Genomic DNA, 12,565 nt, shown 5'->3' with positions numbered 1-12,565 from the left:
GAATAAAGAAAGAAAAGAATAAGACATAATAATAAGAACAATAAAGCATTTGTTAGCAAGCTTTTAAAAGGAGAAATCTTCTTGGCTAGATTCACTCATATTACAATTTGGTTGTGCAAGGAACATTTATAATCTTGGTTTTTCCTTTCAATATTTGACCTTTCTCTTCAGCTGTCACCGTGCTGGCTAGCAGGGACAGTTAACTAAACATCCACTCAGCTAAAAGTGTCTTCAATTCAGTTGTTAAAAGAAACTTTCTTATTTAAATTATTTTATTATAATTATAGTATTACATTAATATAATTATAATAAATTAATAATTGATATAATATTATATTATCACACTATGTTATTGTTTTTAATAATTTAAAAGATACCTTTAAACCTATACAGTCATTTTTTGTTTAAAAGTGGCTATCTCTATCTCTTCTTTTCTTTGTTTTTGAAGAAAACACTTAAAGTAAAATGAAAAATGAATTAATAATATTTAGGGGGAAAAAAGCCCAAAATGAAAGTCTTTTACTATCCAATCCTACCTGTGTTCTATGGGGCTCTGGTCCTCCTTTTTCATGCACTATTGCATTCAACACTGATATCTGCAAAGGATGTAACATGATACTGTGTTGGTCAGAGCCTGGATGAGTTCCTAGATGACTCAATGGCATTCCAGCCCCTTGCAGCACTGTAGACACTGGAAAGATCTGGCTATGACTTACTTACTTGGTTCCAGACAGGGAGGTCTGTAATATAGCCCTCCGTGCAAAGCAACCGAGACCTTGTCAGAATGCTTTCCTTTCACAAACTCCCAGGTGCACTTTCAGCTTTCTGGTACAATTCCATTCCTCAAGGAAATTAAGGGTGGCTAAGAAACACTAGGACACTAACTTTTAGGACCTCCTACTACCTGAACATCCCTGTCAAATATATATTTTTTTTATTTACTTGTACCCTGTTAAAGCACTAAAGCTCTACTCAATTCTACTTTCAGTCGTCTGATCAGCCTCAGTGGCTCTGCAACTCCTAGAACTGGAAAAGTGGTTCTAGGAGTTGCATCCTACATTGCATCCTTTTACTGTAGAACACCACACCCTCAAGGCATTGTTGCTGAAGAAGAAGGGGTCATCTTAATTACTTAACAAAATGTAACTCTGCAACTGTGGTTCTACTCCCTTGACCATGTTACATGGGTATTAAAATAATCAGGAAAAATCTCTCAAAAAAAATTTGCCCACTTTCAAAGTTATTGTATTACTGCATAATCCTTCTTTGGAAGGTTAGATTTTTTCTCTTATTTTTCTAGGAAAATTTCTAATCTTCCATTAGTTAAGTATTTTGTAGTCAGAAATGCCAATGGATAAAACACATTAATAATTATTTTAAAAATCATATTAATATTGCATATGCAGTTGTCATTCACATAATTATATTCTGAAAACTCTATCAAAGAGAAACAAATGTTGATGTAAGTGCACCACATTTTTATATTTGAATAACAATAACAAAATTATAGGTAACAGTTACTGAATACATACTTTGTGCCAAGTAGTACTGATATGAAAAAGTCTCAAAAGCATATTGTTTAGTGAAAACTATGTATTAGAATAAATATAGAATGATACAATTTTTTATAATAATGATTATTTGAGGAGATATGTGCATAATTACATTTGTTATATGCATAGAGAAAGGACCAAGTTATAGTAACACAAACCGAATTGTTAATGGTCTGTGGTTGAGGCTGAAAAATGGGAACGTATATTAGGAGACCAAAGTTGGACATTCACATAGTTTTGCTATCATTACAGCTTGTTTGTTTTTTTCTGCCAAAACTTATCACATATTAGATGTATACATTTTTAAATGTTTTAAATAAAAAAGTAAATTGAATTGTTTACATATATGTTTAAGTGATTTAATAAAAAGGTTTCTATTAAGATTCTGGAGGGAGAAATTGATGATCCAGGTAGCTAAACGTTTTGTTGTCAAACCTTTAGTAATATTCATTACTGAATCTCTGTTATCTGACAATTAAAAGTTATTTGCTATTTGCTCTAAAAGAGAAATAGCACATAGCAAAGTGGCCTGTTGCAAGGATTCCAGATTGGACTAATATAGAAAATGTGGAGAAAAATAGTACAAAAAAGGTTCTATTTACCCAGCATGAAATGGAGATATTCAAGCAGAGTCAACTGACACAAAATAGAAGTTTAAAAAATCATGTTCCACTTCAATGTAGTTAACAAGCAATTTGAAGGTTTTTTGTTTTGTTTTGTTTTGTTTCCAATCTCTTTGGAAATTTAATCTAGATTTAAAGGAGCTCAAATATCTGCATGTTATGATTCATGAAACAACTCTTCCAAAAAAGATATTTAAAGTAATTTCAGGTGCTTTTTAATGTGTGATTTTTTTTCTTTATGTTAGAGAAGAAAATAACATTTAGATGAAGAAATTTCAAAGACATAAATTTTGTTATTTTTAATATTTTATTTATGGAGCTTTTAGCATTTATTGGTGAATATGATTTTATTCAAAGCAGATAAATTGCTTTTAAAAAGAGATGCGAAACAACTACAAATGGCTTGCTGCTTACTGTTCCTTTTTGTATTCATGAAATTATTTTAAATGTCTTGTAGGCACTTATTGATATAGAAAGTACTTTTTGATATTCATTTTGTGCTTTCTATTTCATGTATCTTGAATTATTTCTACCTTAATTAAACAAGCATAAATAATTTTAAAATGCTATTTGATTACATCTTTAGCTGTTTCCTTTTTATACACTTTGAAGTAATTCTTCGCTATACATAGGTATAAATGTATGTAGCACATTTATCTTAATTAACATCTATTGAAAGATGCCATGAAAAATACATAAAGATAAGTGTACAATGAAGAATTTGTTCATAATTTGAAGTTATTGCGATTTCATTGAAATGTTATCTATGTACGTCTAAAAAAATAAAAGTGTTTGTTTATTTAATATATATTATCACTTGATTTAGGATTCATATAATTTCTTTCCCTGGTAATTATTATTAATAAAATCAATACAACTTGATCTTTAACAAATACATTTTAAGCAGTACACTAGGTTAGATGTACTGTTAAAAGAACTTATAAGCATTTACATGTACTATGTAGCCTTATTATTTTTATTTCAAAACTGCTTTTTTTCTTTTTATTTATTTACTTATTTTATCTTACAATTTTCCCTTTGTTTTCTTGGAGTCAATAACAGGGTAGAACAAGCAGCATACAAAGAATTAAGAAGAAGCCTGGCCACTGTTTTAAATACAAGTCACAATGGAGCAAAAATCATGTTTTGCTTGTTTCCTGGGAAGAAATCCATTTTTTATTTATTTATTTTTTTTATTTTTTACGTTGGAAATCACCTTCCCCAAATTAGGGATGGTAGCACTTTACTGATGCCTTTTATTTTCATCATACCTCTTCATCCAAGGTAACCTGCTTAAAATCACTTAAATTTAGGTTACTTTCAACTACTCTGTTTACACAATAGTTTCCTGGACAAGAATCAGTTGAAAAAAAATCAAAACAAAACAACAAAAAAAGTATCCAGGCAAAACACTTAGTTATTGTTGTTGTTGTTGTTGTTGTTATAAGTTAGGAAGGACGAAGAGAAGCATTAAATGTATTGCTGTATTGGAAGAACTATCAATAGATTAAAAAGTCTACTGCATCTAAGGGAAACACAGATAGGTATCTCATCATAAATATGTTAGTTGCATTATTATTTATCACACAAAATGGAAGAATATTTAAATTAATCCTGATTAATTCATCTAATGAAACGTATGTAGTACAAAAAATATGTTTGTGCATATTTGATAATATGGAAAGTAATTAAATGTTACACAAAAATTATTGATTAGTCTTTAATATATTATGTTTAAGACAATAATTTTTAAAGTTTATATATGCATGGAAATAGAACTGTCACAAACATTAATTTTGCTTCTCTGAAAGCATAATGAATGAATATAATTTAGATTTAGATTTAGATGTTTTGATTATTTTTAAAATATTATGCAACAATCAAAATATAGCACATTCAATTTCATTATATAGGGTTTTAACCAGATTTCTGATTTTAAATTTGGCAAAACCTTTTCATCAATTTCCCGTCTTCTGCTTTCCTTCCACTGTCAAGTAATTTGATTAACCAATCTTAATGAATAGATTTCTTTATTTTGTTTGGTCATACAAAATAGCATTTGCTAATTTCTTTACAATCTAAAATTATAAAGTATGGCCACCCGTAATCCTCTTCACGTATCCACTATTTAAAAGCTATGATCACATATCTGTGTCCAATTATGAAGTTGAAAGAGATAGGAGGCACTTAATTTTCATACCATAGATAATGAAATTCATTAAACTAAAAGCAGCTAACTCTGAAGATCCTCCACCTCAATATCCAAATTATGTCAATTTCAAATCAAATTGAATGAACAAAGATCCCATATTGAAAGGTATAATTGAAATAAAATATAAAAGAAGTTTATGTGCATTACTACTGTACTTCAAAATATGAAAAACATAAAAAAATGGATATTATATATATAGATTTTTGGAACAGAATAAAATAAAATAGAAACAAATAATTCATATTGTGTCAAGAAATCTAATGGTACTCTTTCTCCTCAAGGTTTTTTAATAGAGGAATCCAGAGTTTATCTTAAACAAATCATTTAAAGTAAATCCTAGGTATCAGATAATTTAATTTTGTCCATTAAATTAAATTGGTTCAAATTCTCTGAACTACTTTTTGGAGAAGTCTAATGCTCTCCTGAAGTTTAAGTTCTTGTGAAATTGTTCTCAAAATTACCTCTAGTTTAAATTTTCAGTTTCCACCAAACTCTCTTTTATTTTATTTGAGATGGCTGTTCTACAGTTCTTAGATGACCCTAAACTACTGACTTTTATTAGTCTTCTAGGGCAGCCAAACAAAATACTAGCAACAGAATGCCTTAAATACAGACATTCATTTTCTCACAGTTATGAAGGCTGGAAGTCCAATACCAAGGTCCCTGTATGGTTGGTCTTTGGTAAGGCCTCTCTTCCAGCCTTGAAGATGGTTAAATTCTTGCTGTATCTCCACATGACCTTTCCTTTGTGTGCATGCAGAAAGAGACAGAGAGGGAAACAAAGATCTCTGATTTCTCTTCCTTTTATAAAGATACAAGTCCTATTGGATTAAGGTCCCACCCTGATGACCTCATTTAATTTTATTTACCTCTTTAAAGTCCCTATCTCCAAATACACACATATTGGGGTTTAGGGCTTCAACAGATTGAGGGTAGAACACAAACCTGTCCATAATATGACTCATATGTGAAATTCACTCCATGCCTTTGAAATTACTTTCTCTCACTCCACCACCATCCCTCCCCTCCAAACAAACAAACAAACAAACAAAAAACTCAGCATTTCTGCATCTAATGAAACTTGGGTTGAGATAATGAAGTCATATCAAATTGCCAGATAGCAAATAATATGGAAATGATACATTTTTGCCCAAACTGGGAAATGTTTTATTAGATGCCATTTTTCTTCACAACACCCATCACTGACTACTTCTTAAGTCTCTGCTCCCTTTTATAATGAACATTTTTCCTTCTCTGAGCAGCAAATTCCTAACAGCTTGTTGTAAAGGGCAGAGTGGCCATGTATTTTCTTGGTCTCTAGACAATATATACAAGGTCCCACCATTTTACTTTCACAAAGAGACAAGAATTAACATCTTTAAATAACATTTTTTCCTACCTCTCCACATAGTTTCTAAGGGAAAAAATAGTAACATATTAAATAAGAATCTTATTTAAAATATTTACATTCTATAATTTTGTTTTACAGAATTTGATGTTTATAAATCAAATGGCACATATCCACAGTTATCATTCTTGTTACATTATAGCACACAGTGTAATATTACTATTTATCTTTAAATTGAAATGACATAACATTCACAAACTACACATCTAATTAAACTCGTCATATATCAATAAAGTACATTCCTGAGGCATTCAGGTTTATGCTTATTAGGGTGTATATTTGTCACTGTTTACCTGACAATTGCAAATTATTAGGCTCTTCTAAACTCCAAAGGCCCAAAATAGTATATATACATTTATTTATTATATTAAATTATCATGTACATGTAACTACTAATTTATATAATTTAATTAGTTATATACATATCACTAGATGATTTACAAATTTAATAATTATGCATGTTTTTTCAATTATGTATTATTATGTAACAAACCACTTTCAAACTTCATGGTTGAGAACAATCATTCATTTTGATTACAAATCTTTAATATGGGCAGAGCTTAGTTAGACTACTTGGTCTTTGTTCCATGCAGGGTCAGGTGGGGCAGGAATGGATTGGAATATCCACTGGTAATTTGGCTCGTTCACACTGCTGGCAAGATAATGGTGAGTGAGGCCACTGCTTGAGTTCACTGACCTCAATTCTCTCCATGTGAACCCCTCCCGTGATGCTTGGTCTTTCCTTTCTTCATATATATATGTGTGTATATATATATATATATATATATATATATATATATATATGCCAAAAAAAAATGTATACACATGACTTGTATTCATCTTTTGTTATCAGTATATATTGAGTATCACAATTTTAATATAGTTTTTCCTTTCTTAAAGTGTGTATACATTATTTTGGCTATATATATATATATATATATATATATAGCCAAAATAATGTATACACATTATATATATATATACACACACACACACACACACATATGCAAATATATATACATATATATGTATGCATATATGTATATATATATATATATATATATTTCTCTCTGATATCCTTCTAATGCTGCCATTACACATACATTGCATTACATCATTCTATCTCAGATGTTTTTGAGACTCTCTTCCTTTTACTTTGATGATTGTTCTTTTTGTTCTTCACATCGGATTATTTTCATTTTTCTATATTAAGTTATTTGGTTCTTTCTTTTGCCTTCACAAAATTGCTATTGGACATTTTATTGTTCATTTTATTGTTTTCATTTTATTGTTCTTTTCAACTCTCAACTTTTCCTTTGGTTCTATTCCTTTCTTTTACTCTATTGATATTTCCTATTTGTTGAATCGTTATTTGTATATTGTCTTTTTTTTTTTTTAAATCACAGTTTACTTCAATTTTTTGAATATAACAGCTGCTTCAAAGTCTGTTTCTGCTATATCCAATATCTGGGCCCACCAAAAGTCAGTTTTTATTAAATACATTTTTATCTTGAGTGTGGGACAGATCACAATTTCCTTTGTCTTGTAAATCTGATTTTGCGTTGAAACTCATATATTTTATGTAATATTTTGTAGCATCTCTGGAATAGAATTTATTTTATTTTTCAGGGTTTTTATTTTATTTTTTAATGTGTTTTGCTAACTTGGCTGGAATTAAAGTGTGATATTTGTTTCCCCTGCATTGTTTCTCCAAAGCTGGTATCTCCCATCAGCTTTTAAAATTGTAATTCATATTTATTTAGCATGGTTCCTGAGGGGCCAATCTTTTGATGCACAGTTTAGTGGTCAGCCAATATTCTGGCAGATGTTGTGATCAAATGTTTCAAGCTCTGCTGACTGCTTAAAGAAGACTTTTAAACTTGTTCTCTAGGATCTCTTGAGTTTCGTATTTTGCTGTGCTCTTTTGGGTTTCCTGGACATATAAATAGTTTATCAGTTAGCCAGGGGTGTGTGAAGACATTATTTTAACCCTATGGATTTCTTACTTCCAGATTCTTCCCATTAAATTTCTCACTGGTCTGCCAAATACTACAAAACAAACTGGAAACCTGCCAATTTTTCCTGTCTGTCCTGAGTTGTGGCACTGGTTTTTGTTCCCCATTCTGAATTGAATTCTCCACCTTTGCAACTGCAGATGTCTCCCCCACTCTCAGCCAAGAATCTAATGAGCTGATGGGAGTAGAAGGAAATGGGTGAGCTGGCCAAAAACTCAACATTTTCTCACATAAAGCTGTAGCAGATTTTAAGAAATAAATTCCTCTCACATTTCTATCTTTCATTTATCACATATTTCAAGTGTCCTTAAATCACTGTTCTAGAAAATTGTGACCCAAATATTCTTGTTTCCTGCAGAGAGAAAATACGTGACTTTTAAGACTTGTTTTGTGGCCTAACACATTGTCTATCATGGAGACATGATATTGTCTATCCATGTGCACTTGAGAAAATTATGTATTCTGCTGTATTGGATGGAATAATTTGTATACATTTGTTAGGTATAACTGGTCTATAGTGCTGTTCAGGGCTCTATTTCAATATTAGTCTTCCATATGGTTGTTCTATCCCTTACGGAAAGTGCGATATTAAAGTCTCCTACTATTATTGTAGAGATTTTTTTTTCTTTCTTTTCTCCTACCTTCAATTTTGTCAATATTACTTTACATATTTTACATCAAAACGTCTGATGTTTTGTCCACATAGGATTATAATTTTTGGTGCATAAATGTTTAAAATCTTCTGTGTGAATTGAACCTTTTATCATTATATACTGTTCTTCTTTGTCTCTTGTAACAATTTTTTACCTAAAGTATATTTTGTCTGATACCGTGTTTCGCCAAAAATAAGACCTAGCCGGACAATCAGCTCTAATGTGTCTTTTGGAGGGAAAATTAACATAAGACCCGGTCTTATTTTACTATATTACTTATTTTTTATATATAAAAATAAGTACTATATTTACTTATTTTATATATATAAAATATATATATATATTTTATATATAAGACTGGATATAGTAATATAATATGATATAATATAATAATATAATATAATATATTCTAATATATAATACAATACTGCTCTTATATTAATTTTTGCTCCAAAAGATGCATTAGAGCTGATTGTCCGGTTAGGTCTTATTTTCGGGGAAATACGATATTAATAATGCCATCCCTATTTTCTCTTGGTGTTATTTACAAAGAATATTTTTTCCACCCTTTCACTTTCAACCTATCCTTAGATATGTGTGTCCTTAGATTGATATGGTGTCTCTTGTGACCACATATTGATGGATTCTGCATTTTAAAATACATTTTGCCAAATTGTATCCTTTGATTGGTGGGTTTAATCCATTTATATGTAACGTAATTGCCAACAGGGAAACACTTAACTTTTACAATTTTGTTTTCGGTATGCTTTGTTTACTCTGCCCCCTCATTCCTGCCTTCCTTTGTGTTTATTTGATTTTTTTAGAGACATATGATGATTCCTTTCTAATTTCTTTTTGTTTATATTTTATACATTATCTTTGTGGTTTCCATGGGGAATATATTTAACATCCCAAAGTTATGATAATCTATCTTAAATTGATACTCACATAATTTCAACTGCATACAATAGCTCTACTTTTATATTTTCACTCTCCTATTTTCTGGTATTGATTTCACCAAATGCATCTTTATATATTGTACTACTAACATAAATTTGCAATTTCTTTATATATTTGATTTTTAAATCCTGTAGAAAAAAAAAAGTGGAGTTGTAAACCAAAATTATAACAATACTGTTTTTCATATATGTCCATGTACTTACATTTGCTTCAAATTACTGATTACTGTCTAGAGTCCCTTCATTTCAACTTGATGGATTCACATTAGCATTTCTTGTAGGAAAGATCTAGTGATAATAAACGGCCTCAGTTTTTGTTTATCTAATGTTAAATTCTCCATTTTTGGACAGTTTTGCTGGAGATATAACTCTTGGCTAACAGTTTTTTCTTTCAGTATTTCAAATATCTCATTCCACTACCTTTTGGACTGCAAAATTTTTGATGAGAAATCCTTTAATAATCTGATTGGGACCCTTTGTGTGTGTTTAGTCACTGTTCTGCCTGCTTTCAAGATTCTCTTTGTCTTTTGGAGTTTGATTATAATGTCTTGGTATGGATCTCTAGATTTATTCTACTTTGAGTTTGTCAAGCTTTTAGGATGTTTCTACTCATGTATTTCATCAAATTTGGGAAGTTTTCAGCCACTATTTATTCTAATAGTCTCTCTGTCCCTTTCTCTCTCACTTCTCCTAGTATTCCCATAATATATATGTTGGTCTGCTTGATGGTATTACATACGTTTCTTAGGTTCTATTGACTTTTCATCATTTGTTTGTTTTTCTTTTTTTTTCCGTTTTCTCCTCAGACTCAATAATTTCAAATGGCATGCTTTCAAGTTTGCTGATTCTTTCCTCTGCAGGTTTGAATCTTCTATTACACCCTATCAGTAAATTTTTCAATTCAATTATTACATTTTTCAAGTCCAATATTTTTGTAATTTCTCTTGTTGATATTCTTATTTTGTTTATAAACAGTTTTATTTCTTTCAGTTTTGAGTTTTCCTTTAGCTCTTTAAGCATATTTAAGGAAGTTGTTTTGAAGTAATTGTCTAATGTGTCCAGCATGTGTTTCCTTAGAGACTGTTTAAGATTTGTTTTGTTCATTTAAATGGACCATATTTCCCTGTTTCTTCATATGCCTTATAATCTTTTGTTGAAAATTAGGCATCTGAGAAAACAACAAATTCTCCCAGTCTTTGCAGTCTGGTGTCGAAGACGTTTAGTATTAGGAGGTTCCAAAACCTTGAAATCAGCCCGACGTAAAGGCTCTCAGGTATATTTTTGGCATAAGTCTTATATGGACCTGTGTGTGTGTGTGTGTGTGTGTGTGTGTGTGTGTGTGTGGTGGGGGGGAAGGGGGTGCGCGCACCCACTCACTCATGTGCATACATGAATACATGAGCACGTGAGCACTTCTTTTTCCAATTTCCTTCAGCTGCTTTTAAATGAAATAATTTCTCAAAGAGTCACACCCCAAATCTTCTCAGGGCCTTAAAGGAGCTATTGTATTCCTCTGCTCATAATCTCTTGCCCCCAGGCATCTGCGGGACTGCAGTCCTCGTCCAGTTTTCAGGACTGCACCACCTGCCATGCTTCTGTGGCTTCCAGTCCAAGAACCTGACAATGCTGCCATTCCTGTCTGATTTCTAAGTCAGGCAAGACAGATACCAGTCTTTCAGACAGCCCAAATATTACAGGCCAGGATATTACAAACATTTTTTTACTCTACTTTTTCTGGTCTGAGGGAAAGAATGTGGAACTGAGCCACTTCCTCCCGATTGTACCATGCTGGGGAAGCAGTGAAGCAAGGGTGAGTAAAAAATGCCATGACATTTCCTACCATTTCGAATGACTTTTTCTTGTTTGGGCATTGGCTTAGTTGATGTATATTTCTGACTAGTTTCCAGTGCTCCTGTAAAATTATTTCAGTCAGTCTGTGGTTGTTTATTCCATGTTTCTGTTTGGAAATAAAAGCCTGGCGCTCCCTGTCAATTTAGTTTCTTAAATGGAACTTAAGATACTGTAGAAAGAACATCATGACTTCTCATCGTCACTGGTTACTATATGTCTGATTCTCTAGTTGTGTTCTCCTCTGGCCAAAAAAGAAGCACTTTAGTAGAGCAAAACACTCTCTCAGCATATTACTTTGCATGGGGTAATTCAAATTGCTAGCATCTTTATTGTTTCCACTGACACATACTCAACAGGAGTGCTAGTGTAGTGTGATCTCTACATATATAAGACTGCAATCTCTCTAGTTACTTGGAAATAAGCGCTCTTTACAAGCAGAGTGCTCACTGCTATCTGTTTAAGATGAAATAACCTTTGTCTTTATTCATAAGGAGATGCTTGATAACTCAAGTATATCTATCACACTCCCCACAGTCATGAAGATTTAACATAGTAAATCTACCTACCTTAGGTTTCTTTTGTACTTCCTCTTTGTTCTTCTGGTGGTAAATTAGGAGATGTAGATAGTACCATTATGTCACAACAAAAAATTAGTCATGTTTAGGTATATGTTTTTTAAAAGTTACATTTAGCAGTACACTATTATATGCCTCCGTCCATCACTTATTTTTGCTACCTTTACTATTGCTCTTACTTGTGTATATCAGATATTTTTTAGTAGCAAGAACGATATATAAAACTTTGTAATTCATATATAAACACAGAGAAACACATACACACACAGACACAGAGACATATGTAGATATATTATTATACAAAGCTGTATAGCATAGTGGTTAAGAGTATGGATTCTGGGACTAGTTTTCTGAGTTTCCATATTAGCTCTGTTATTTATTCCTCTGTAACTTTGAGCATATTACTTAATTTATTTGTAACTTATTCCTCTCAGGTGTAAAATGTAGATAAAAGTAATATGCAGCAAAATTTTGTTATTAGAATTAAATCACTTGGTACTCAAAATGCACAGACTATCTCTTGGCATATAATATAGCCTCAATAAAGGCTATATATAAAAGCTTTGAATTTGTCAAAACTAAATAAAATGCCTAAGTTGAATTTCACCTCTGTACAAGGTACACCAGGTCTTCCTTTAACTTCATATTCCAGATTTGCTATATGAGCTTTATTTTCAATACATAATTACTTACAAATACCTGTATATCATTAGTAA

The sequence above is a fragment of the Rhinolophus ferrumequinum genome, chromosome 6 (assembly GCF_004115265.2).
Source record: "Rhinolophus ferrumequinum isolate MPI-CBG mRhiFer1 chromosome 6, mRhiFer1_v1.p, whole genome shotgun sequence".
Taxonomy (NCBI): domain Eukaryota; kingdom Metazoa; phylum Chordata; class Mammalia; order Chiroptera; family Rhinolophidae; genus Rhinolophus; species Rhinolophus ferrumequinum.
The sequence above is the reverse complement of the archived record's forward strand: the minus strand, read 5'-3'. Positions refer to the sequence as shown.